Genomic DNA, 23,396 nt, shown 5'->3' on the forward strand with positions numbered 1-23,396 from the left:
TATGTATTGTATGACCGGAACTTACACTTCTTAATATAATAGAGCCAACACATTTCATGCATATCTCATATTGTATTCCAGCTATCTTGTTTACTCTAAATGATATGTGTATTTTTTTTCTTATGCATGCATGTATGGAATATTCTGTATAAGTATGTATGAATCTTACCGAAATGTGTTGATTGGTTTAACCATCACTTTAGATTTCTCGCTAACTTTCTTTCTAGCTTGTGATGCATTTTCGCTTGTGTGTTCGCTTCCAAGCCGCGTACTATTACAGGTTTGCAAGGGGCACACTCACCCCAATTTCTGTGTGTTAGAACCGTTCATGCACCTTCCTTGACTCACTACAGCTATCACACCCTTGCTAACAACAGGGAAATCTTACTTTCATTGCAAAACCATAGTCAAGGTGATACCGTACGACCCACTACTAGTACTCCTACACCAAATGGTTTGAGGTCTAATTGGGACTTCTTACTGGGGAGATCCCCTGAGATGTTGGTGGGTCCAACATCGTCAACATTTCTAGTGCTAGAAGGAGGGCTAGATGAAAAGTTGTGTCCTCTCATCGTGTTTTGAACCTTTGCACATATATCATAGATTCTTGCACACTCACCCCTCCACGATGTTTTTCTCATGCCGAACCTCTTCACATCATAAGGAATTTTTTTGATCTCTTCTCTGAATAAACGTATGATGGTGAAGGAGAAGTGGCATGGCCTGTGTTCTTACATGACTTCCTTGCCATGCTTCACGAGGAAGATGGATGTTCTGATGAATAGGTCAATCTGCTACTTGCATACACACTTCCCGAATCCACACTACGGTGGCTCTGCAGCCTACCAGCTAACAACGTGCACTCACTCGAGCATTTTTGTGATCTCATTCAAGATACTTTCCATCATTTTGATCCAGAACATCTTGAAAAAAAACTGTTAAAACAACGAAAGGCCCCGCATGAACCACTTGATGATTTTTGGCAGCACTTCCATGTTTTTCATTTTCAAGCTCTGAAAATCCAGATGACGTTTCAATATCTCATTGACATATTCAAATATTTCATTATCCAGGCTATGAATCCCAAGAAGAAATTCAAGCTCAAACCCTACTCAACATACTTCGGTGATGGAGTTGCGCAATCACAGATGGACATGGTCACTGTCACAAGTGACTATCCTTTGTCCCCTTCTCAAACAACTCCACCATCGCAGAGTGATGTGGGAGAGCATGAACGGACATTTGTTCAACCGTCACATCCTCCTGACATCACTTCTTCTGATTTTCGTGTAATATTTGTTGTGAATCCATTGGGTTATCACATTTATTTTGTACCTCAACCTCTGTCTTCATACTTGGATAATCCTCCAAATGACACTATCTTGTGTTCTTCCATTTCAAACTCTACACTTGTTCTGAATGAGGATCAACCCATCGGCAGAGTTGGTGTTGCACAACCAACATGGACTTTCATTCATGAAGTGTATGACTGGGAGATTAAACATCCACTGGCAGCAGAGGACCATCCCTTTCTATCCGTACCTCCTCTGTTTCTTCCTAACATCCTTTCTGATCCTACCATCCCTGATTTTTCATGTGTATCTCCATCCACGGATCCATCCATTGTTGATCATTCATAGGATACAACGTATGTCAACCCATCACCTGACAATGGAGAGGACCAATCATTCCTTAAAAATCCACTTAATTTTTCATCTATCTTTTCTGGAAACGTAGAGGATGAACATTATTGCTTCTCATCTACCCCTCTGTGTGATTCATCGAAGCATGCGGATGTCGACCAACATCCTAAATTTTCTGATCTTGGTTGTCGTGATCTCTTTACCTCATCATCTGATCATGATGATGATTCACTCGTTGTTAGTCCATCTAAGCCACTGCTCTACAATGATCCATCTATCAATGAAGTCAAAACCCCCTATACTATCGAGGCACTTCACCCCGAGCTGATGGTTATGTGAGGCCCTCGATGTCCTGAGGTTGGTTTCACTTCTGATCAGGAAATTGTTCAAACATGCAAGTCACCTCATCACTCATCTTTACGCATTGACGATCAATCTAAAACTCATATTTCACTTCCTCCACTTGAACTACATGATCCTATCACTCATGCATTGGAGGAATATTACATAGCAAGCACACTTGCGCAATGTAAGTGGTATATCTTTCTCATGTTTGCTTTCATGTCACGGTCAAGGGAATGCATACACTCAACATCTGCACACATTTTAGCACAGCACCATGGCAATTCCTTAGAGTGCATGTCATGTTATTTCACTCATTTTTGTTTTGTCGACGCTTCTAATCTCAGAGTGTGTCTCTCTCCATTGTTGTATCTTTCACATCTGTTGATTCGCACAGGTGTGTTGTTTGCGAACCTTTACTTCACCCAGATGGGTTAACCAATGCACCAGTGGTTGCATTGGAAGTATTACTTCACGTGAGATGACCCATGCACTGTTAGATTAGGAGTAGGAGTAGTGTTTGCTTTTTAAGTTGTTTTCTTGCATGCATGTTTGCTTCTTTCTTTGTGTGTTTGTTTGCTTGCCTGCTTGTTTGCTTACTCTCTTTGCTTACACATTTTCTTCTGCTTCTTGCTTTTATTTTTTTGGTTTGTTTTCTTGTTTATTTCTGTAGGTTAGTTTCACATGAAACCATGCACGACTCTTGAAACAAGTTGGGTAAAGTACGAGAGGAGTTGTATAGCTATCAATAGTTGGTTATATATTTTCCTACCTCTGTATGAATAACTTGTTATATATTTTCCTACCTCTGTATGAATAACTTGTTATCTTTAGTCCATGACACGTCGATGGAAAATACACACTGTTTGAAGTGAACCATGATGAAAACACAACGCTTGCACGCTAAATAATGTCACCTACTCTAGTCCTTTTTTTTTGGGTTAATCCTTCTCAACTCAGTTAAGTAGAGTAAGGTGAGGGGGAAAACCTTAGCAAGAACATCAAAGGTATACATAAACTAGTTCTCTAAAGGAACAACCTCTTCTGCTCTCAATAAGTCGAGATCCCTCTTCCGCCTCTGAAATGAATAAGTGTTATGCATAGTTATGAAAGTGAAAAATTTTGAAAAAAAATGAAAATGAATAAGGTGAAAGAAGAGAAAGGCTTCCTACATGGAGAGGTGATACAAGCAACTCTGCTGGGGTACTGACCAGGCTCGCTGGCAGCAGAATGATGCTTGTGTTCCTGTGTGACTTCACTGGGGTAATGTCCAGGCTTGCTGGTAGCAGATCAACACCAAAGATGAAACTAAAAATCTGACAACCATACTGCTTGTGCACAAATATACCCCTCATCCCCAATTGGAACAACTGTGTTGACTTGGCCTGGAATGTGTGTCGATTGACCAAGAGCCTGGAATATGCCACATCTTATAATCAAGCAAGTGTCGAAAACAAGTCAAACATAGAACTAAAAAATACTTCCGGAGGCGTTAGACTTTCTTTCCATGAACAAGGTCCATGCAGAGAGCTGGAGTTCTACCAATGTGTCTCCAAGTGTTGTAGCGGCTACAACCACCCTCTAAAATTTTTCCTTAGCTTCATTTTGGAGCCTCACTACTGACCATACTCAATAGCATGTCTTACAATGTTGAGCACATCAGCTTCAACTATTTCATAGAGTCTTTTCAGCCTATGCATGCAAGCTTCTTCCACACACTTCACAGGTTGCTTTCCTGACTTAGTGTTAGTTTCTGGTTGAATAACTCCCTCTGGGAATTACGCAATTATGGAGGGGAACTAACCTTCCCTCTATAAATTGCGCAAACCCAGCTGGACACCCAGCTGGGCTCTAGAATTTCACAATTATTCCTGACAATCTTCCTCTAAAAAATTGTGCAATTCATCCCAGGACAGCTCCTCAGCCCATAAATTGTGCAATTCTGGGCAGAAGTCACCTGTTGCTCCTAGAAATTGTACAATCCCTCTGGCACATTTAGATGAGCAGCTAGCATAAATTGCGCATATCCATCTAGGAAACTCGCTGGGCTATGAAATTGCACAATACAATTAGAGAAGCTTCCTTGAGAAAATTGCAAGGTATGACCCAAGATAGCTGCTCAGCTCAGAAATTGTGAGATATGGCCAAACAAACCTTCTTGAGAAAATTGTGAGATCTGACCTAGGACAACTGCTCAGCTCAAAAATTGTGAGATATAATCAAACAGGCTTCCTTGAGAAAATTGCGAGGTCTGACCCAGGACAACTGCTCAGCCCAGAAATTGCATAATCCTTGGAGATAGTCACCTGTTCCTCCCAGAAACTATGTAATCCCTATGGGACATCCATCTTTGCTTAGTCCAGAAACTACACATATTTTCATCCCAGGCTCACACACCGACGCATGTGCCTTCAAGTTGACTGGTTCCCTCCGGGACAAACAAAAATTGATTTGCATGCATGGACTGCTTCTCCCAAGGAAGCATGAAAAGGAATCCCTTGATTCAGGGATCTATTTTTAGTAGCTAGCGGTTACATGCGAGGATCATTTCATAAATCTCTCGCCAAGTGTCACTTTTCCTAGATTTGTGGCATGTGCGTCACAACCTCAATTTTATCAAAAATCATCCATTGGACACTGTAGAGCTAATTCCTCACATCGACCTTGCAGCTCTAACATCCCAGATTGCATCCAGGAGTTGTCGGCACATTTAGTTCATCTTTTTCGGAGTAAGCTCGCTTTTCATGTCTCGCGCTATGTTTCTATTGCCTTTTGTTTTTCGTTTCATGTGAGTGTTGTCTGCTTGATTTCATTGAGCGCTTGTTGTCATTTTGATGTATGTTAGCTTGTATAAGCACCAATTCAGTATTCGTTCGCATCTCACTCCTGTCGCATGCATGACACTGTTTTTGCACGAACAATCACTGTTACGGTGACTCGCTTCACACACATGCATGCTTTCCCATTTTCTCAATTCTACACTTGTTGTTTTCTTGTATGATAATTTAATCCTTTTTTCACTCATCTCATCATGCATTCATACTTCTCATGTTTTCAGTCACCCGTCGGCCAGTCTGGTCTGCCTTGGGCATTACCATGCCTTGCCTAGTTAGCACTATGCATTTCCGAAAGCGAAGTGTCTATCTTCCCTCTCAAAATTGTGCAAGTTTGGCCTATCACTGACCTCTAGAATTTCATTATGCAATTCTTGGAGGTAGTGTCCTACTGGCCCCAGAAACTACACAATGCAGTTTTCTGGTTGCATGTGACTACTGAATGAAATTGCACATTGCGCAGTTTCAGTCCCTAGTAGGTGAAGCTGGACTATGCATTACGTAGTTCCAACAGACACTCAACCTCTTGACATCCTAGACTGTGCCTTATGTAGTTTTGGTAATTCGTCTCCTGACCTCCTGATGGAAATTGTGCAACTTTCACGATCAATCACACAGGTATGTTGCAAGTCAATCCTCAAGTTTGTTTTGGTTTTCGACTAACAGATTTCTTGCCATGAGTGTTGCTATGTCTCCAATCATCATAGGTGTTCATCTGTCTCTCAGCAAAACAAGTACAATGGCCTTCAGGAGAGAAAATTCAAAGGACACTGTTGAAAGCACAATGGGGTTTGTCACCAAGTAAGTTTCCATGAGATTGCCTACCGATGAAGACATCAAGTTGTTCATGGACAAGGATATCAAGATGAATGGCAATGAAATCACAGTGAGAAGCACCATCAGTAGCAGCAAAAGGCAACACACCTGCATGCGATGAATGCAAGAGGAAAGTTGTTGACAACATAGAGGTAGAGCAAAGCTTCAAGTTCAAAGAAAATCCACTCGTCATGAAATCAGCTTTGGACATTGAGGCTATGGGGTGATGACACGACACGAAGATAGCATGAAGGCAGAGAGAGACACAGAGAAAGAGTTGCATGTGTTGAAGAAAAAATTCAAGGGAGAACAGGAGTTTCATAGACGAGAGAATGAGTTACAGCACGAACAGGTACATTAGGGGGCGCAACATGCATAAACAGATGAAACTGCACCCGTACAAGTTATAAATGCATCCTAGCAGCTGGCATAAAGTAGACAAGGTGAGAAGTGTTTTTGATGGCATGCAAGGGATTTTAACATCATTCATGTCATAGTGCACATGCATGTGATCCCACCCATTTGGCACACTCACCATGGCGAAGGCAAGAAGTAAGTCTAACTGGAGATGAACATATACTTCGACAAGTTGATGTGCATGGTCACCAACACACACTCGGAGATCATCATAGAAACTATGCATCAGTATGTTGTTGGTCCAGCCACACTCGAGACAATGATGCACATGCTATCAAAAAAGTTGGATAGAGGGGCCATATTAGTGTACCCGGATGTAACGGAGGCAAGAGTTCTCTTTCTGCAGGTTGTCACAATTGAGCACATGGACACCATCACGGACGACCAAGCTTGGCATCAGTTCGCCACCATCGACCATCACAAGGATGTCAAAGAGTTGGTCTCAGCACAATAGTCTGAGTGTTAGTGATGTCTTGCATGGCTTTCTCAAGCCATTTTTTCTCACATGGGTACACATGTAGATTATATGTAATGTCTTGTCAAGTGGAAGTTAAAGTGTTGATAGTTGGACGTATCATTCAAGTAGTAGGTGAAGAGTCATGAGGGTAGATGAAGAGTCAAGAGGGAGAATGTCAAGGTTCACCCCACACTTTGCTATAAATAGAACCTCATAACTCATTGTAAAGGCTTTTGGTCAGCCAAGCTTCCAATAGGATTATCTTAGAGAAATCTTGGACAGTATTATAACGGGCCTTGGCTTCTCCACTGTGCAGAGCTAGTATATCACTTTGGAGGAGCAGGCGGCTGTGACTGTAACGTTCCACTATCGGATCTAGTGGTTGGACATGGATGTATTGTATAACCGGAACTTACACTTCTTAATATAACAAAGCCAACATGTTTCATGCATATGTTGTATTGTATTCCAGCTATCTTAGTTACTCTAAATTATAGATGTATTTTTTTCTTACGCATGCATGTATAGACTATCTGTATAAGTATGTATGAATCTTACTTAAATGTGTTGATTGGTTTAACCATCACTTTGGATTGCTCACTAACTTTCTTTCCAGCTTGTGATGCATCTTCGCTCGTGTGTTCCTTTCCAAGCTGTGTACTATTATAGGTTTCCAAAGGGTGCCCTCACACCACTTTCCATTTATTACAACCCTTCATGCACCTTCCTTGACTTGTCGTAGTTGTCACACCCCTGCTACCAACAGGGACATCTTACTTGCCTCTATGTGAAACCGCAATCAAGGCGATACCGTACGACCCACAGCAGGGACTTCTACACCAAACGGTCAGAGGTCTAATTGGGACTTCTTACCAGGGAGATCCCCTGACATGTTGGCATGTCCAACACCATCAACAAATTTCCATGGAGAATCGAGACAATGTGGTCTCGAACTCCTTCAAGGATAATTCTTCTCTCTTTTGCCACAAACTTTCTCCATTCAGCTAGATCTTTATCATTCGATGTTGGAGACTTAGGAATGTCATGATCTATGAATTCCTTGAGGCCATTGTCTTCCAGCACTTCCTTCATCCTATCCTTCCAATCTATGTAGTTTGAGTATCCCTCCAAGGCACACTCAAGTCACAAACCATAGAATGACATATTGCTGCTCTGAAGTATGAACTTGCAAATTTGATTTTCACCAGCACAACAAGCTGAAAATATCCTCTTCTATATTGTCTTCAGCTCCAATACCATGTAGATTTTTACTATAGATTCAACAACTTATGTGATATTCTAAAACAAAAGACAAGAATCTACTCCAGTGTTTAGCGGAAACCAAAATTTATCGATGAAAATAATAAGCATAAAAGGAATAATATCAATCATACATAACACAATATTTCTTTGGGGAAAGAAACTGCTAAGAACCTTGACTATCTATATTTAATTTATTAGAATATATGAGAGGAAAATACAATGCTTGTTCATCCTGAACAATTTCTGCAATAGTACAATCTCTCTCTCTGGTTCCTAGGCTAACTCTGGCCAACACTTAGCCAATTTACTAGCCTTCTAAGCCACTACTAGCTTACGCAATTCTTGAGAGAATTATCCCATATTAAACTGGTAAATTCTTCGCCCATGACTATGCAATCCATCCATAGGTCTTGAACTGATTGCATGCACCAATTTTACAACTTAGAAAATTATACAACAGATAGTACATTATCCCTTAACTCTAATCTCAACTAGGTCTTCCTCTGAACTGACATGCATGAGTTATTTATGGTTGAATATTTAATTAATTGGTGTGGTATTGGTGATGCATTGGTGCACTAATCCACTACAAGTTCCTCCAACAGTTAGAACTTGTTTAACTGATTTTAACTCATTTAGACTGAGTTATCTAATTACAACGCAAAATAACTCAACCTCGGCCCCTAAAATTTAGGTATCAAGCTACATGATTCTATAAATATTTCCAACTCGAATTTCCTAAGTCAATTAAGTCAATTTAACTTAACTAACTATTATAAGTTGCTATCAGAATAGAATTTTGATTTAATTCAAGGAAAAATTAAATTAGAATTTCTAGATGTTATTTTAAACATTTCTTGTTGTTATTTTAACCACCTTGTCTTTATTTTGTTTTGATGTGGGAGGTTGTCAGGGTTTACGAGGTTGGTCTTGCAAATGTTCAACCAGTTTGAGCCCTAACTCCTTATACCCTGACCTTTTTGGGGACATGCAAAGAAAAACAAAGAAAAAGTAGACTGCTAGGATACCACTGATCCAAACTTATGCAGGAACACAACATAATATAGATATAAACATGAAAAAGAAATGCGATAGAAATAGATATTCATTTCATTAATATGAAATAATTGAAAGGTGTTTACATATAGAATAGAAATAAAGTAGCTAGGGCGATGGTAGCTTATCTCTAAGCAGAGATGAGGCAGCTACATGCCTTCGAGTTGTGTTACAATGAGGATCAAGTGTCTTTTTATTATTGAACAACAAAAGCAATCCCTAAATAACCAAAACCCTAACCCTAGGAGATGGAACACCAAGAGTTTGTGGGCCCCGTTGGGGTTAGTTGGATAGCCAATTTCTCGAGGTCGTAACTTAGTCAAATGATCTATGTTTGGTGCATACAATGCCTAATTATAAATTTATCTCTGAGTACTATAGGAATTGCGGAAAGTTGGTAACCATAACCAAAGGCCCACCGCAAACCTCAAAAAAATGTTGTTTAGGGGGTCAGAATAACTCTGAAAGTTTAGGTCCTGAAAAACTGCTAAAATTAGTAAATGCTGCTATAATCAAGGAAAATGATGAAACTGAATAAAGATCCATATGGGATATGAGTGTGGACACTAGAATCCACCTGGATCATTGTATCATTTTAACCTTGATATTAGAGATCCAACACTTCCTTCAATAGATGTAATTTTTAACATAGATAGCTCCAACTCAAAATAATTTACCACCACTAAAGAATTATTCATGAAGATTAATTGTTGTCTAGTGGATAATATAGTCAATAGACTCCATAGAATTTGAATGGAACAAATCTTCCTTTGAAGATGAAAAACTTTTGTTCATCTCTTAACAAATCAAAATCATTTCTATGTTGTAACCAACAAAACAATGTTAAAAAAAATAAATTCCATTGAACAAATTTCATCTTCGTGATCAAGAAGGTCATGCTGCATTTAAATATGTTTGGTGCAAGCACTTTTGTCATAATTTAGAGCAACACCTTCAGCGGAAGCATCACATCACTGATAAAGTAATCATAGAAATTGAATATTTCAATTGAAGGAATATGAGATTGGATAAGATTCGTATATAACATTTTTGGCACTTGAATACATCCACCAAAACGAAACCAACACTAGTGTACCATCCGTACTGATAAAAAAACGTTTCTCCTATTCCCAATCATTTTTTCTCCACTGAAAAATAAAATTTTCAATATTGACAGACTGAAGAATTATCTATTAAAATGTCATTGTTACAGTGCATAGCTCCACTCTATAGATCCATGCTACAATTCCATGCTTGTCCATGTTCATTGCTGCATACTTTGACATATCACATGCTGCATAGGCCACAATTTCACGTTGCCAAGACTTGGATGCAAATGATATGACAAGATTGATTTCTCTACGCTGACTTACATTCCTCCACATAACAACCACTCTTCCACGTAGATTTTAACTCGCTTGTGAGTAGTCCTCATGCAACAGATTTGTAATACAACCTCCTCATATTTCCACACAATACTACAATGCCTGTTTCACTAAAATTATGATATCAACAGTTGGCTTCAACAACAATTAATGAATAAAGTCACAAAGGAAATTTAGATAAGAAATCTACAAGGAGAAAATATATTATAAAACCAAATTCTCTGTGTTTGTATTATACAAATGGTCAAAATATATAAGTATAGGTAACCATAGAATTTATAATAAAAAATAGATTTTTTTTTCAACCCAATTTCTCAATTTCCTCCATGATATTTCCATGGTTCTTTCACTCATTTTTCTCAATCTCTCAATAATACTTAAACTTTTGTGCCTGATTTATTTTAAACAATGTGAACTTTGAAACCGAAACGGTAAACTCAAAACAAGAACTCAGCAAAAAAAAGGGTCAAAAAACATGAAAAACAACCAGAAAATAAAAAATGTTGATGCTGTAATTTTTTCTTTTAACATTTTTTAAAAATGGTAGTAAAAAGCAATAAAAAAAACTCGTGCAAAAAACAACTTGAAAACAAAAAGTGTTGATGTTGTAATAACATTGCTTTCTTTCAACCTACATTTTCAACATTTTTTGACAATTAAGTGATAAAATGTCATGACTCATAAAACCTTTAAATTTTATACAACTTTTCAACCACGGAATTAAAACCAAAGATAATGACTACAAAAAACCTTAAGTTTTTAACATATTTTAACCACGGCATTAGGAAAAAATTCTATGACTCTTTTTTTTAAATGAATAGCTGAATGAAAGAGTAATTATACGAAGAGTATTTTTATTTTCAAATGCTAAAAATATAACAACTTTAAATTATTACCCTAATACAACTTGACACATTGCAACAAAAATCTATAAATAAACCATTAAATTGACACACAGTATAGACCAAATAACCCATTCTATTGAAAGCTTAAAGACCAACCATTAAATTGACACATTGTGGGGTCGGACTTGATATATTATAACAAAAAATTTAAAATCAAGTATCAAATTGGCACATAATGGGATTGGGTTGCTAGTAGAGGATTAACACAGACCTGTAGGAAAAGATAAAATAAAATAAAATATACATTTTTAGGTATATGTCAATATTAATTCCTATTAAAATATTTTATTGATAATCCACAATGAACAATTTTTTTTATATACGGTATTAAAATTTGTTATTTCAACAAAAAAAACATTTTATATATAAGTATATGTGAAGTTCAAATATTTTTGATAATATAGGGTTTAAAAATCTTACTAAAGATTTTTTCTGCTTCTAATTACTTTACAACATATACAATTCTTTTTACTTATAGCCGACATTAATTTTTTATTTAGAACACATTCTTTATTTTATTTTATTATTTGGAAAAGGGACGGATAGACATACATACTTACACATCCCCTTATTCTAGGTTGTAGAATATAGTGTGTTATAGAATGAGCCTCATACATATTTACACATCCCCATATACTAGGTTGTAGAATATAGTGTGTTATAGAATAAGCCTCTTTGTTGAACAATTTATTTTTATTTTTATTTAATATGAATAATAAATATATTAATTAGAAATTAAAAAGAAAATACATTTCTTTATAATGATAAAGAAGAATATTAACATTTACTATTACTAAAATGGTATATACAATTTAAAAAATTAATATAATAATGTAAAATAAAAAATGCAAGAATTTTCATTATTTATAACAATATATAATTTTTTTCATGAAAAATATATTTATATAAAACATAAAATTTTGAATTTTGATTTAAAAAAAAAAATTAAATTAAATTTAAAAATTAAAAAAACAACAAACACTTTAACTAAAAGAGAGGGAAAAAAAACACAATAGATAAGGATCTCGTTCTTTTGTGCGCATCTCTTTATTTTTTCAAAAAAACATTAAAAAAAATAAATAAATTAAAAGAAATCGTTAATCACTATTAAAATAAGGTAAAGATATTTTATTTAAATTTAAATTTAAATGTTAACCTGATATGGAAAATGTTGTATTAATTTACTATCTAAATTTCTTTGGTTTATCTTGTTTTTTTTTTTTTTTTTGTTTATTTCTCAGCGGCAAGTAAGTCTATTTAGTACTACCAAGTTTATATTCAATATTTTTTTTTTACTTCCAATACATATATATATTTTTTATAAAATATAGTTGATTATTGGTAGTGCAAAAATATGTGGATTTAACTTGATGTGAGAATGATAGAATAGAATTTCTTCGGGTAGAAACTTTTTTTAAGTGTAAAATACAATATATTAATTTTCATTGTTTAAATTGTATTTTTTAATGCTAAATAGAGTATATATAACACCAAATAAACATTTTAACCATAAAAAACTATTTTTTCATGATATATACATATATTTAAAAATTACATATATATATTTTTAAATGATATATAATATAGATGTAATTGAGATTACAATATTTTACATAACATGTACATCCACAGATTTTATATATTTTAAGGTATATGTCAATATCTATATATATATATATATGAAGTTGATATAGACATAAATTAGTTAATATAGATCTTCAAATAATTTATTTAAATTTTTTGTTGAAATAACTTGAAAGTATAAGATTTAAACAACTTATTCACTTTCTTTTTACTTCTAATTACTTTACAATATATTCATTTTCTCAATCATAGAAGACATAATTTTTGTATTTAGAACATAATTTTTATTTTTTATTTTTATTTTAAAGAGTGACAAATGGATAAACATACTTAAAAATTCCCTCACATTAAACTGTAAAATGAACCTCTAAACTCAATAATTAATTTTAAATATAAATAAACACTTATTTTAATAATTTATTAAATTTTCATTTTATTAAATTTTAATATTTTACATATTTATTGGAATTTCAATTATAATTAACCAATAAAACCATTAAAATAAACATTAAATCTTGAAATATGATTTTATGAATTACATGTAAAAAAAAATTTAATTAAAAAGTAATTACATTGATCATTTATAAGAACTAAACTCTTATTAGGATATATCTCACTGATAAATGGAGATACGAACTTGCCACTTCATAAATCCTCTGTAACATGAAATCTCTTTAATATGACACGCTTAGGCAAACAACATGGAGACAATTCTGACCCACCCTATTTTTCGAGGGCTTCGAACAACTACAGTACACTAACCATGGGAGACAGACCCAAATTTTGAAAGGTATAGTAACTCCTTCGGAGTAGGCAGTGAAGGAGCAACGGAGCAACGAGGAAGACTTTATGGTGATATTGAATTGCAGAGATGCCATGAAATCAAATCTAATATTTTTTTAAGTGGAAAGTAAATATTTAATTTATTTTTAATGTAAAGATTTGGTAAATCATGGGTTATGTGGAAAACTTCAATGAGAAACTTTAATATGTAAAGTTTATTTTAATTTATATGAAAATGGTTCTGGAAAGTTTTAGAATTCATAGGAAAAGTCACTAGATGAAAACTTTCATTTACCAGAGAGTTACCAACAATTATTTCTCTCTCCCTAAAGATAAATATCTTAGTAGGAAAAGAAGCTAAGAAAGGTAGGAAGAAGAAAGTTAGAGGCATATTGGAGTAAAAATAGAGGAAATGGAAAACACCTGGAAGAGGATGTTGTTAAGGTGCCACAGGAAGGGTTTTTTGGCTAGACTAAGAGCCAGTGGAAGCCCATGAGACAACCTAGGAAGTCTGTAAATTATTGGCTGGAATGAATAGTTTTGACAGCAGAGAACACACCTTATTAGGTCTGTCCATTTGTTGTTATGGAAATTGAAAGGGAATTGGGAAGAAATGAACTTGATTCCCAATATCATTGATTGGACAGAGAGATCTTTTTGCTAGCTTAATTTCCTGACTATCTAGATTGAAACAAATAAGTGCATTTATTTAAGAAGACTTTTTTTTATTTATTTTAAAAATTTTATCAATGTACATATGGAGAATAATGAATGACAGTTTTATCGATTACTTTGTAATGAATGTAAAAAGTAAAAAATTTCTGCGATATTTTTCCCATTTTTAACTCGTAAATGCTAAAAAAAAATGGTTGAGTTACGTAGGATTGTAATCTTGGAATAAAATTCAATAAGGAGGTTGTCCATATTTCAAGGTTTGTTTAAAATAAATTTAATGGCAAGGAAACTATAAAAGTCGCCAAACAAATGGATGGAATTTGATCGGTTGACCAGGAGGCTGTTAACCTAGATAAGTTCTTGTTACATGCAAGTACTTCATTCGCGGTTTTATATTTTATTTATTTATTTAATAAATCTAAGAAGGTCATATGAAATAGGTGGAGGCAGTTAATTCCTGTAAAAAAATGGAGTTCACTAGGTAACTGTATAACCTCTTGGAGATGTATGTTTAGGTTCTGGAGAGAGAGAAGCAAATGGGGTGAGTAGGCTCTAAAAAGGGGTCCAGAATCGACATCTTCTCTTAAAAGAGGTGTAATTATACCTTCCACGATCAAATGATTTCTTCATAAGAAATGTTTCCAACAACAATACTATGAAGGAAAACTAAGGGTAAATCTGAAGCCCTAACTCTTTTGAAAAGCATGCATAAACACCTAGGTACATGTAAGAACTCGTAAAGGGAAAATGGGAAATTTACTGGTAAAGTTTGAAGGACCCACATTAGACATATTGCCACACCGAAAACCTAGCATCGTAAAGGGAAAATTACTGGTAAAGTTTGAAGGACCCACATTAGACATATGGCCACACCGAAAACCTAGCAGCCTAATGGGTAGTCTCAAGTCTTGAGTAAATTGTCTAATAATACAGAGTTTTCTTTCATTTGACGACCTTTGTAGAAGATGAATATGTCATCTTTATAAAAGAATGATTTATTTACATATACAGGTACAAATAACAACCTTGTATCAAGAAAACCAAATGGAAAATTTGTACCAAAATCTATTGTTATAATTACAGTGATCAAAGAACCTGATTATCAATGTTATAGAAATAAATAAATAAAAAACTATTTATAAATATACGAATAATTAAATAAACTAGTTGTTCTTAAAGTGAATAACCAAACATGGGAGGTTTGTCATTACAACATAACCATAAATTCCCAATGTATCCGAGCAAAGGTAAAATACGAAAAAAGAAATAACCCTTCCATTACAATCTATTAGCTGAAGCGACAATGCACAACTTAACAATTTTATTCCTCTTCAGATATTAAACAACCTGGAAGTACCAGTCTCGAAACTGAAGCCAAACCCAAGGGACTATTACAAATGACATGAAACCCCAAGAGAAGTCCAATGAAACTTGGGTACTTGTACCCCTTTAATGAAGAATTAACTATATAGGTTAAGAAGGACCACCTGCAGAGTCAAAAGAGTTGAACCATGAGTCACCAAAGAACCGAACTGCAAGAACAAGGCCCAAGAGTGTTGCTATAACCATGAGTTCCCTTTCCACGGAACGTAATGCCTCACCTGCAGCAACGAAAGTGAAAAAAGAGACTCAGTTACTATGACAAATTAAGGGAGGGAGATTCCATTCTTAAGTGAAGACCTCATGGTATTTCTCACTTGGATTAAAAAAAACTTCCAACAGTAACCCTGAATCCTGTCGGATATAAATATGTATTCAACCAAGGAATTGCAAGGGGAGTAAAGTAAAATCCTACTGAATAATAATTTCACATTTGAACTTACTAGTTGTCATCCGCCATGGAAAGAAGATGGACAATATAAGTTTCATTGATGGAACATCTTCCCTTTCATTCTACGTCAAAAACCCTTAGAAGTAAGAAGAAAGTTGAACCATATAAAGGAACGTAATTGGGAGAACATAACCCTATATATTAGAATATAGATTACTTATCATCAGGAGAAGAAAATATTCCGTTGTGGTATAGGTTATGGTTCGAATAGATGTCGCAGAGCTTCTCCGGTGGAGCAAGGGCTTCGAATGAGCAGACAGACTACCAGGGGTTGCGGAGTAGTTACCCCAAAACCACCTCGAAGCCTCCCAGTCGTTGGATCGTGCCAATCAAACTCAATTATGTATTTATAGCCATGTGTATGCAAACCACACTGCCATGTACCATAGAAATATCTAGAATCCATCCTTGCAGCAAGTCGAAGTTTTTACAATTATAATAACAACTTATGACCGACACAAGTAAAGTATTCGTGCACCTTAGTTGAGGAGAAAAAGAAATATTGAGACAATAAATCTAACTTTGATATGTATTAAACGTAGCGTTAGATCAAGGTTTGATATGACCAATTGCATAGAACAAGGTTTGAAATGACTAATCAAGTAATTTGTGTACAACATAACTCACTAAAAACAACTCAACACTCTTGACTTGTCTATGGTGAACATTAAGAGGTAAATAACAATTTAATTTTTATTTTTTATTTTATGCTTACTTGTGTTGATGAGTGTTACAAGTGGTATTAGGTATATAGGTTCAACTCTGAGGCCTGAAAATCAACCTAGAATTGCATAGTTTGATAAATAACTAACTATTGAAATTACAGAGAATCAAGAGACAAAATATAGCAAGGGAAAATAAACCTGCTAGACCCCTAGGGGAGGAGACTAAATAGCGGTGAATTTTGGGGAATGAAGTGTAATTTCCTACAACATAGTTACTAGAAGTGAGAATATGAGTGTTGGTTACTCAATCCCTACATGGAACTTCTCCAACTTTAGATGTCCACGTCTAAGATCTCTGAAGGGGATCAAGGTGTTGGAACCAAAAGATGTATGCTTTTTACTGATTGCAAAACTATTTTTTTTATATGGATTTGTGTATAGATTAGTAAATTCCATGGTGTGCACTGGAAAGTAATAGCAACAATAGTGTTAGCATAGTAGATGAAAATTCTTATTTCATCCAAGTTGGAAACATACATAAATGTAAGGCTTATTTAAGACCCAAAAACCACTTTATGTGGAATCCACAAGGTTTTGTTAAGTCTATGGATGACAACAAAATTGTTGTTGTTGGATTTATGTGATCTAGGTGAGGAAAAAACAATTAGTTGTAGGGGTACAAAGTGACCCTTAATGGGAGACAATCTCATGAAAATAATTTGGACAATTAGTAATTCCCTATGGAAACAAGGTTGACCAGAAGGAAAGCACTTTAAGTTATTACATTTGCATCAACATAATTCTAGAATTAGGAGAGAAAAATTCTTAACAAAAATATATATATATATATATATATATATATATATATATATATATATATATACCAAAGGGAGGTGGTTCCTTAGGTATTTTCCATCATGTGAATGTGAGTGATGATAATCCATGAAGCATAGTGGAAAGGAAGATTAACCGATGGTAAAAAAATATTATAAAATGAATTGTTGAAGAAGTAATTGATAAATCTAATAAATGACAAAGTAATACTCGGATTAGTGCATGCATAAAGCCCTTAAGAAGGTTCAACAAACATTGGAAAACAATGGACTATGGATATAAACTGTGAACAAATTGACGAGAAGATGTTGTCACTAATTTTAATGGTAGGCTTATGTCAAAATTGAAGTTAGATAAGAAGCTAGACACAGAAAAGTTGGAAGTTGAGGTTATCTTATAAAAATTAAAGAACCGAAAAGGTATTTTAGTATGGTTAGGGAAGCATTAGGGGCTCTGAGGTAAACAATGGTAGATGTAGAGTCTCTAAGTTAACTATGGATCATAAGAATTCATTATTGTATGCTCGGGAATCTAGTGAAAAGTACTAGTGCATCATGATGACTAGGAAAGTTTGGGAACAATTACTTTGAATACTCTGGTTCATATTATAATAACATAATAAAGATGTAAATCTTGGTGAAAAGTGTTGGGGAGAAGGTGGAGAAGAATAAAGTACAACACAATGCAATGTTAACTTGTGGTTACACCTGAACTTGATAAAGAGAATCTTTGCGTTGACGAAATAACATATAAGGAAGCCACATGAAATGAGTATAAGATTGCTAAATGTTGTAACGTGCATTTTTGACTAACGCCATGGTTATTAGAAGTTGGTCTAGCTGTCAGAATTAATGGAAATGGAAGAAATACTAATATACCTCTCTAGAAAAGAGATATTAGAAAAAAAAAAAGCATATTAAAAAATTTCAACAAAAAATGAAAAAAAAGCTGCAACACTGTCTATTGAATAACTTAAAGAATAGTGGTATAGACAAAGAAAAGGAAGGTAATTATGTGCTACAGTCGGAGTCCCCACTTAAAATATCTATAGGAACCCAGAGAAGGTTAGTAAACTGAGGTAGAGTACTTACAATGATTGATTGAAATAACACAATGAATGAAGCATTTGGAGCCTACAAAATTAGAAGTAAGAGTGAAAATAATATTTCAGTTTCTTCTAGAATCGGAAAAGTTGGATACACTTAGAAAAGTATTGAGAAGAATTATAAATGATAAATTTACACAAATTCGGGCAAGGTGGTAATGATTAAATCCAATATTAAAGGTGTAAGTAGTAAGGTGACATCCAAATATGTAGGTCAAACCCATGGACAATTTAGAGAAAGGGACTTCTCTTAGGCCCGACTTAAAATTTCACATGCATTTATGTATAGAAACTACAATAATTTGAATGTATATAAATATATATTGAAGTGTGGTTATTTTGACAAGGTTAAAAGCTGACAAATCACAGATAAAAAGGAATCCAACAAAAAAATATCGTACTAAATGAGAGTTTTGTATTGAGCAAAAGAGGCAGTAAGGCCCAATTTGCATAAATGGAGATGATATGATTTCTAGAACTATATGGGGTAGCAGGTAATGTTTTGTGTATTGTTTTTCTATGCATGTGTATATTGTGTATGGTGCTACATGAGTGTGGCATTATGAATAAGGAAATATTAAAAAAATATTTAGTCAATATAATGGTCATTGGATCTATATGAGGTACAGATTGGTGTGAAAGTTAACTAAATATTGATGGAGGTGTTACTATAATATAAAAAAAATAAAAATTGATTTTTTTCCCCTCGGCCAACCGAAAATAAAAGTGCAATATTTTATGACGTGAAACCACTTAGTGGAAAAACAAAAGATCAAGGTTGGGTGGTATATTTATAATTATGAAAAGATAATATTATGTGAAAGTGGTATGTTGAAGTAATGGCCCTAGAACTTGGAAATGTGTTGATTTGACATGTCTGATATCATAAAATATGATAATGTCCAAGGGATAGATCATGGGTTGCAAGTCATCATGGGAGAAAGGCAAGGAATCCTCCCCTGCGATTGTAACAAGAATTGATAATGTATGGGAGTCTAATAGATGACCAAATTATTTTAGGTTGGAATAGAATTATTATCTATTAATAGTACATTGAACCTTACATATCAAATATGTTAAATAATTTTTTTATTAAAGGAATTAAATGTGTTATCATCGATAAAAAATATCCATACTATAGTAACATGGAATGTATAAAACAATCAATATGCATGTGAGAATGAGAGAGAGAGAAACCCTGTGACTATATAAGGAAGCAGAATTGTGTATAATTTTCATTAATAACATGTAATATAACATAAAAAAGGGGCAAAAACTTAAAAAAGTATTTAACTTACCTTAAAAAGAACACTGTAAATTTACCCTCTATTGGCACTAAAGAAAAATAGTAAAGCAACCAAAGCTGACCTTAACTATGTTTTTTGTACAAGTCGATAGTAATATATCCATCATTACTATTGAAGGAACAAAAGTTATATTACACTTACTCATACATGACTAATGTGTATGTAAACTTCGAATTAAGATAAAGTATAGTTGTAACACCCTCCTCCCACATCTACTCAAACAACTGGTTAGCCGAGGTAAACATGCGACGAGAGGCCACTATGATATGATTTGACCTCCTAAGTCACATTAAGGAAGTGGAACTGATGGAAACACACCATATAGACATCCAAAATCATCAAAAGAACCCTCAGAAGATAATTCAACCACTCAGATAGCCTGTCCGTGGGTCCCACTATTGTTTTGGGTCTCTTGGGCCATAATCTCTCTCACGTTATGGACAAGGGAGTGACTAACAACCTAAAGTTGCTTTCATATACCTACCTACCAATTATTAGTGTTGTGCCAGCGACTCTAGGATTTGAGCCACTTTTATAGGTCCAGAGCCCGAGTCACTGCCCAAAATTGAATTATCTCTTCAGATTAGTAATTTAACATGGAATTGACAACATTAAAGAAAATACTTTTTCAGGACCTTGACTAGACCCCTACTAGCCATGATAGGAATTTCGTCAAATAGATCATCTACATGTAATCTACAGGTGTAAATAATAGTGTTAAGTGTAGGGATATCATACTTATCTTGTAATCTCTATGAACCATTGTTCCCTCATTCCATTTGTTGCATTATCATCTATTAGGTCATAGAAACATTATCCATTCACATACAAGTAAAAACATGATGAGATCCATACATAGCTTCTATCATAAAATGTGCATATAATGAGCATAATAGGAACAGAAATACAATAAACATGTCAGCCTTCAAATCCATAAATAAATTAGTATGTTTAACACATGAAAATAAAGGGAATGGATTTCTCATTAATGAATACAATGAACCAACCAGAGATGGGACTACCATGTTCCACCCGACTGTAGAATGCCTGAGCCAAATCTCTCTTCAGCCATTCACCCTTGTGCCATATTCTAAGCATGAATGTGGGATCTTATAGAGCACATCAATCGAAACTCATCTAGGGATTGTTACAAGTCTATTTGGGCACGTCACTCCCGACATTCCGATCAATACTATTAGAGCTCATTAAACCCTAATTCATTTGTTACCTGCCCTAGACAAGTCATCACACTGAATGCTTCCTTCTATGAAAGTTTCTTGGTTGAAGCCTTTGCTAAAATGCGTCCTTGGGACACCAGTGCAGCCTTGGTCAGGGGTAACTACACTGCAGAGCAAGCAAGCCCACTGTGGCCTACATTGCAGTGCACTTAGGCCCTCTTTGACCTGTGCTGGGTGAGATTGAGAAAAAATTTCATATGGTTCTAGGAATATTCCTTGATTCTAGATGATTCTAGAAGGATCCCATCTCTTATCTCCTCCTATGAGCTGAAAATTGGATAGGCTAAGGATCCATTAACCTCATATCCTGTCATCCCTTGCTCCATGGAAACTAACTACAAGTTTGGAAGGCAATTCAATACCCTCATTTATGACAAAACCACCTCCATTTCTTATAAGTTGAGCACTCACCATAGTGATCAAGGGGCTAGAATCTAAACTTTATAAGGAAATTTTGTAGGTTTGAGAATTAAGTTCATGTCAAGAAATGTTATGCTACATGAATGGTGTGTTTTTGATCCAGCGAGGGTTGGACTGAAGGTGGAGGAGTGGCACAGAATCGAACTGTATTGGGTGATACTCTTCCTTCTACATTAATAAAGAGCTTATTCCTTTTCTCATATAATTGTTCATATATGTGATGATTACGTGTTTCAGTGTCTTTGATTCCATTGTTTTATAGTAGATATATCATATATGCTTTAATCATTTATTATTTTCTGGTTCTCTTGATACAGGTTCCTTTTGAGTGGATTTAGTTCAAGTGGAAGCGATGGGAGCAATTCAAAAGAGATCAAGGAAGTGAAGGGTTACAAGTAAGTTCCTTGATCTCATCTATCTACTATAGGAAAAGGTTAAACTACTTTCTTTCTGTTGTTCTAGGTGTAGTCACCCACCTAGGGAAAATGTGTTTATCCGTAGATGTAAATTCCATATAATAGGGCTTCCAAAGGCCATCCATCTCAACCCATCAAATAGTGATTCCACCTCATGGTCAGAAATCACCAAAACCATCACTAGATCAGTCTCCATCCTAGCCATCCAGGGCTCTAGAGCATTTGTTCCAACCAAGGCTCCAAGACTAGTAGCTCAACCCACAATTGTCATTGGGCTTCAGAGAGTTTGTCTAACCAAGGCTCCAAGACTAGTAACTAACCCACCAAAGACTCCACAACATTTCTCCAACCAAGGCTTCAGGACTAGTAACTCAACCAAGCTATTACAGGGCTCCAAATAATTTGTCCAACCTTGGCTCTAGGAACTAATAACTCAACCCAAGCTAAGGAAACATGATAACCAACCAAAAACAAAGAAATGAAATAAACCCACAATCACCATGGCTATCCAGGAAATGGAAAGGCTAGGTGATCCACTATCATTCTAGGAAATCCTCCATGCCAATGACAGATCATGACCAAGAATCCACATTCATATGTGATGCATATCCAAAATAGTGAAGAAATCATACATGCAACTCGATACCTGCAAGAAAATCTGATGTTGCTGCTGATGTTGATGCCTTCTTTCACTTTCCTACTCTTCCTTTGCCTTCTTCCTCCAAGAATCCAAGTATGTCACACCCTCCAAGAGTGCTCCAACAAAATCTAATTATCCAAGAGTATGAGAGAGAGCGAATAATGAGAGACGGTTCCAACACCAAATTGACAAAAGGTTACCAACTGATCCTCAAAAGAATTTTTATGAATGAGCACTCTATTTTCTTCATTTTCCATTATTTTCCTTCATTTTACTTCTGACATGTAACCTATGACCTTTCACCTACTTTTTCTCCTAATTTCCATTATTTTCATAAATAAATGTGCCAAAACGCCTTTTAATTCCTTCGCCATTACCTTTGCCAATTTCCTTAGCCATAAACAACCAAATGATCACTGCCTAGGATGTCTTTCCCAACATTAAGCTTGGAATAAGTGTCCCAGTCATCCATGGTTATTGTTTTTTACATTTATTACATGGAATTTTCACTAGGGCTATTACAGAACTCTCCCCCTTAGGGGACATTGTCCTCGATTTTCAATCACACATATATCTCAGCAACCTGCTGAAAGAATAAACACTACTCATGCAGCTTTATAACACAACTCGATGCAGTATTTACAATGAAATATTTGCTCAAGAGAAAAAAACACCATGAAAACATGACAGCATATCGAATAGTGGAGCTTTATATCACAACTCATTACAGTATTTACAATGATCATCTTGGTGAGTCATCCCGCATGGTTGACATCATCA

The 23,396-nt window shown here is 35.1% G+C and overlaps 1 pseudogene; it reads left to right on the top strand.

The window, feature by feature from the left end:
- Positions 1 to 23,396, top strand: part of LOC149253696 (coatomer subunit beta-1 pseudogene) — a 40,835-nt pseudogene that overhangs the window by 12,950 nt on the left and 4,489 nt on the right.

Source organism: Pinus tabuliformis, chromosome 7 (genome assembly GCF_031772625.1).
Source record: "Pinus tabuliformis cultivar Carrire ecotype Pingquan chromosome 7, CPIR1, whole genome shotgun sequence".
In the NCBI taxonomy this organism is placed as follows: Eukaryota; Viridiplantae; Streptophyta; class Pinopsida; order Pinales; family Pinaceae; genus Pinus; species Pinus tabuliformis.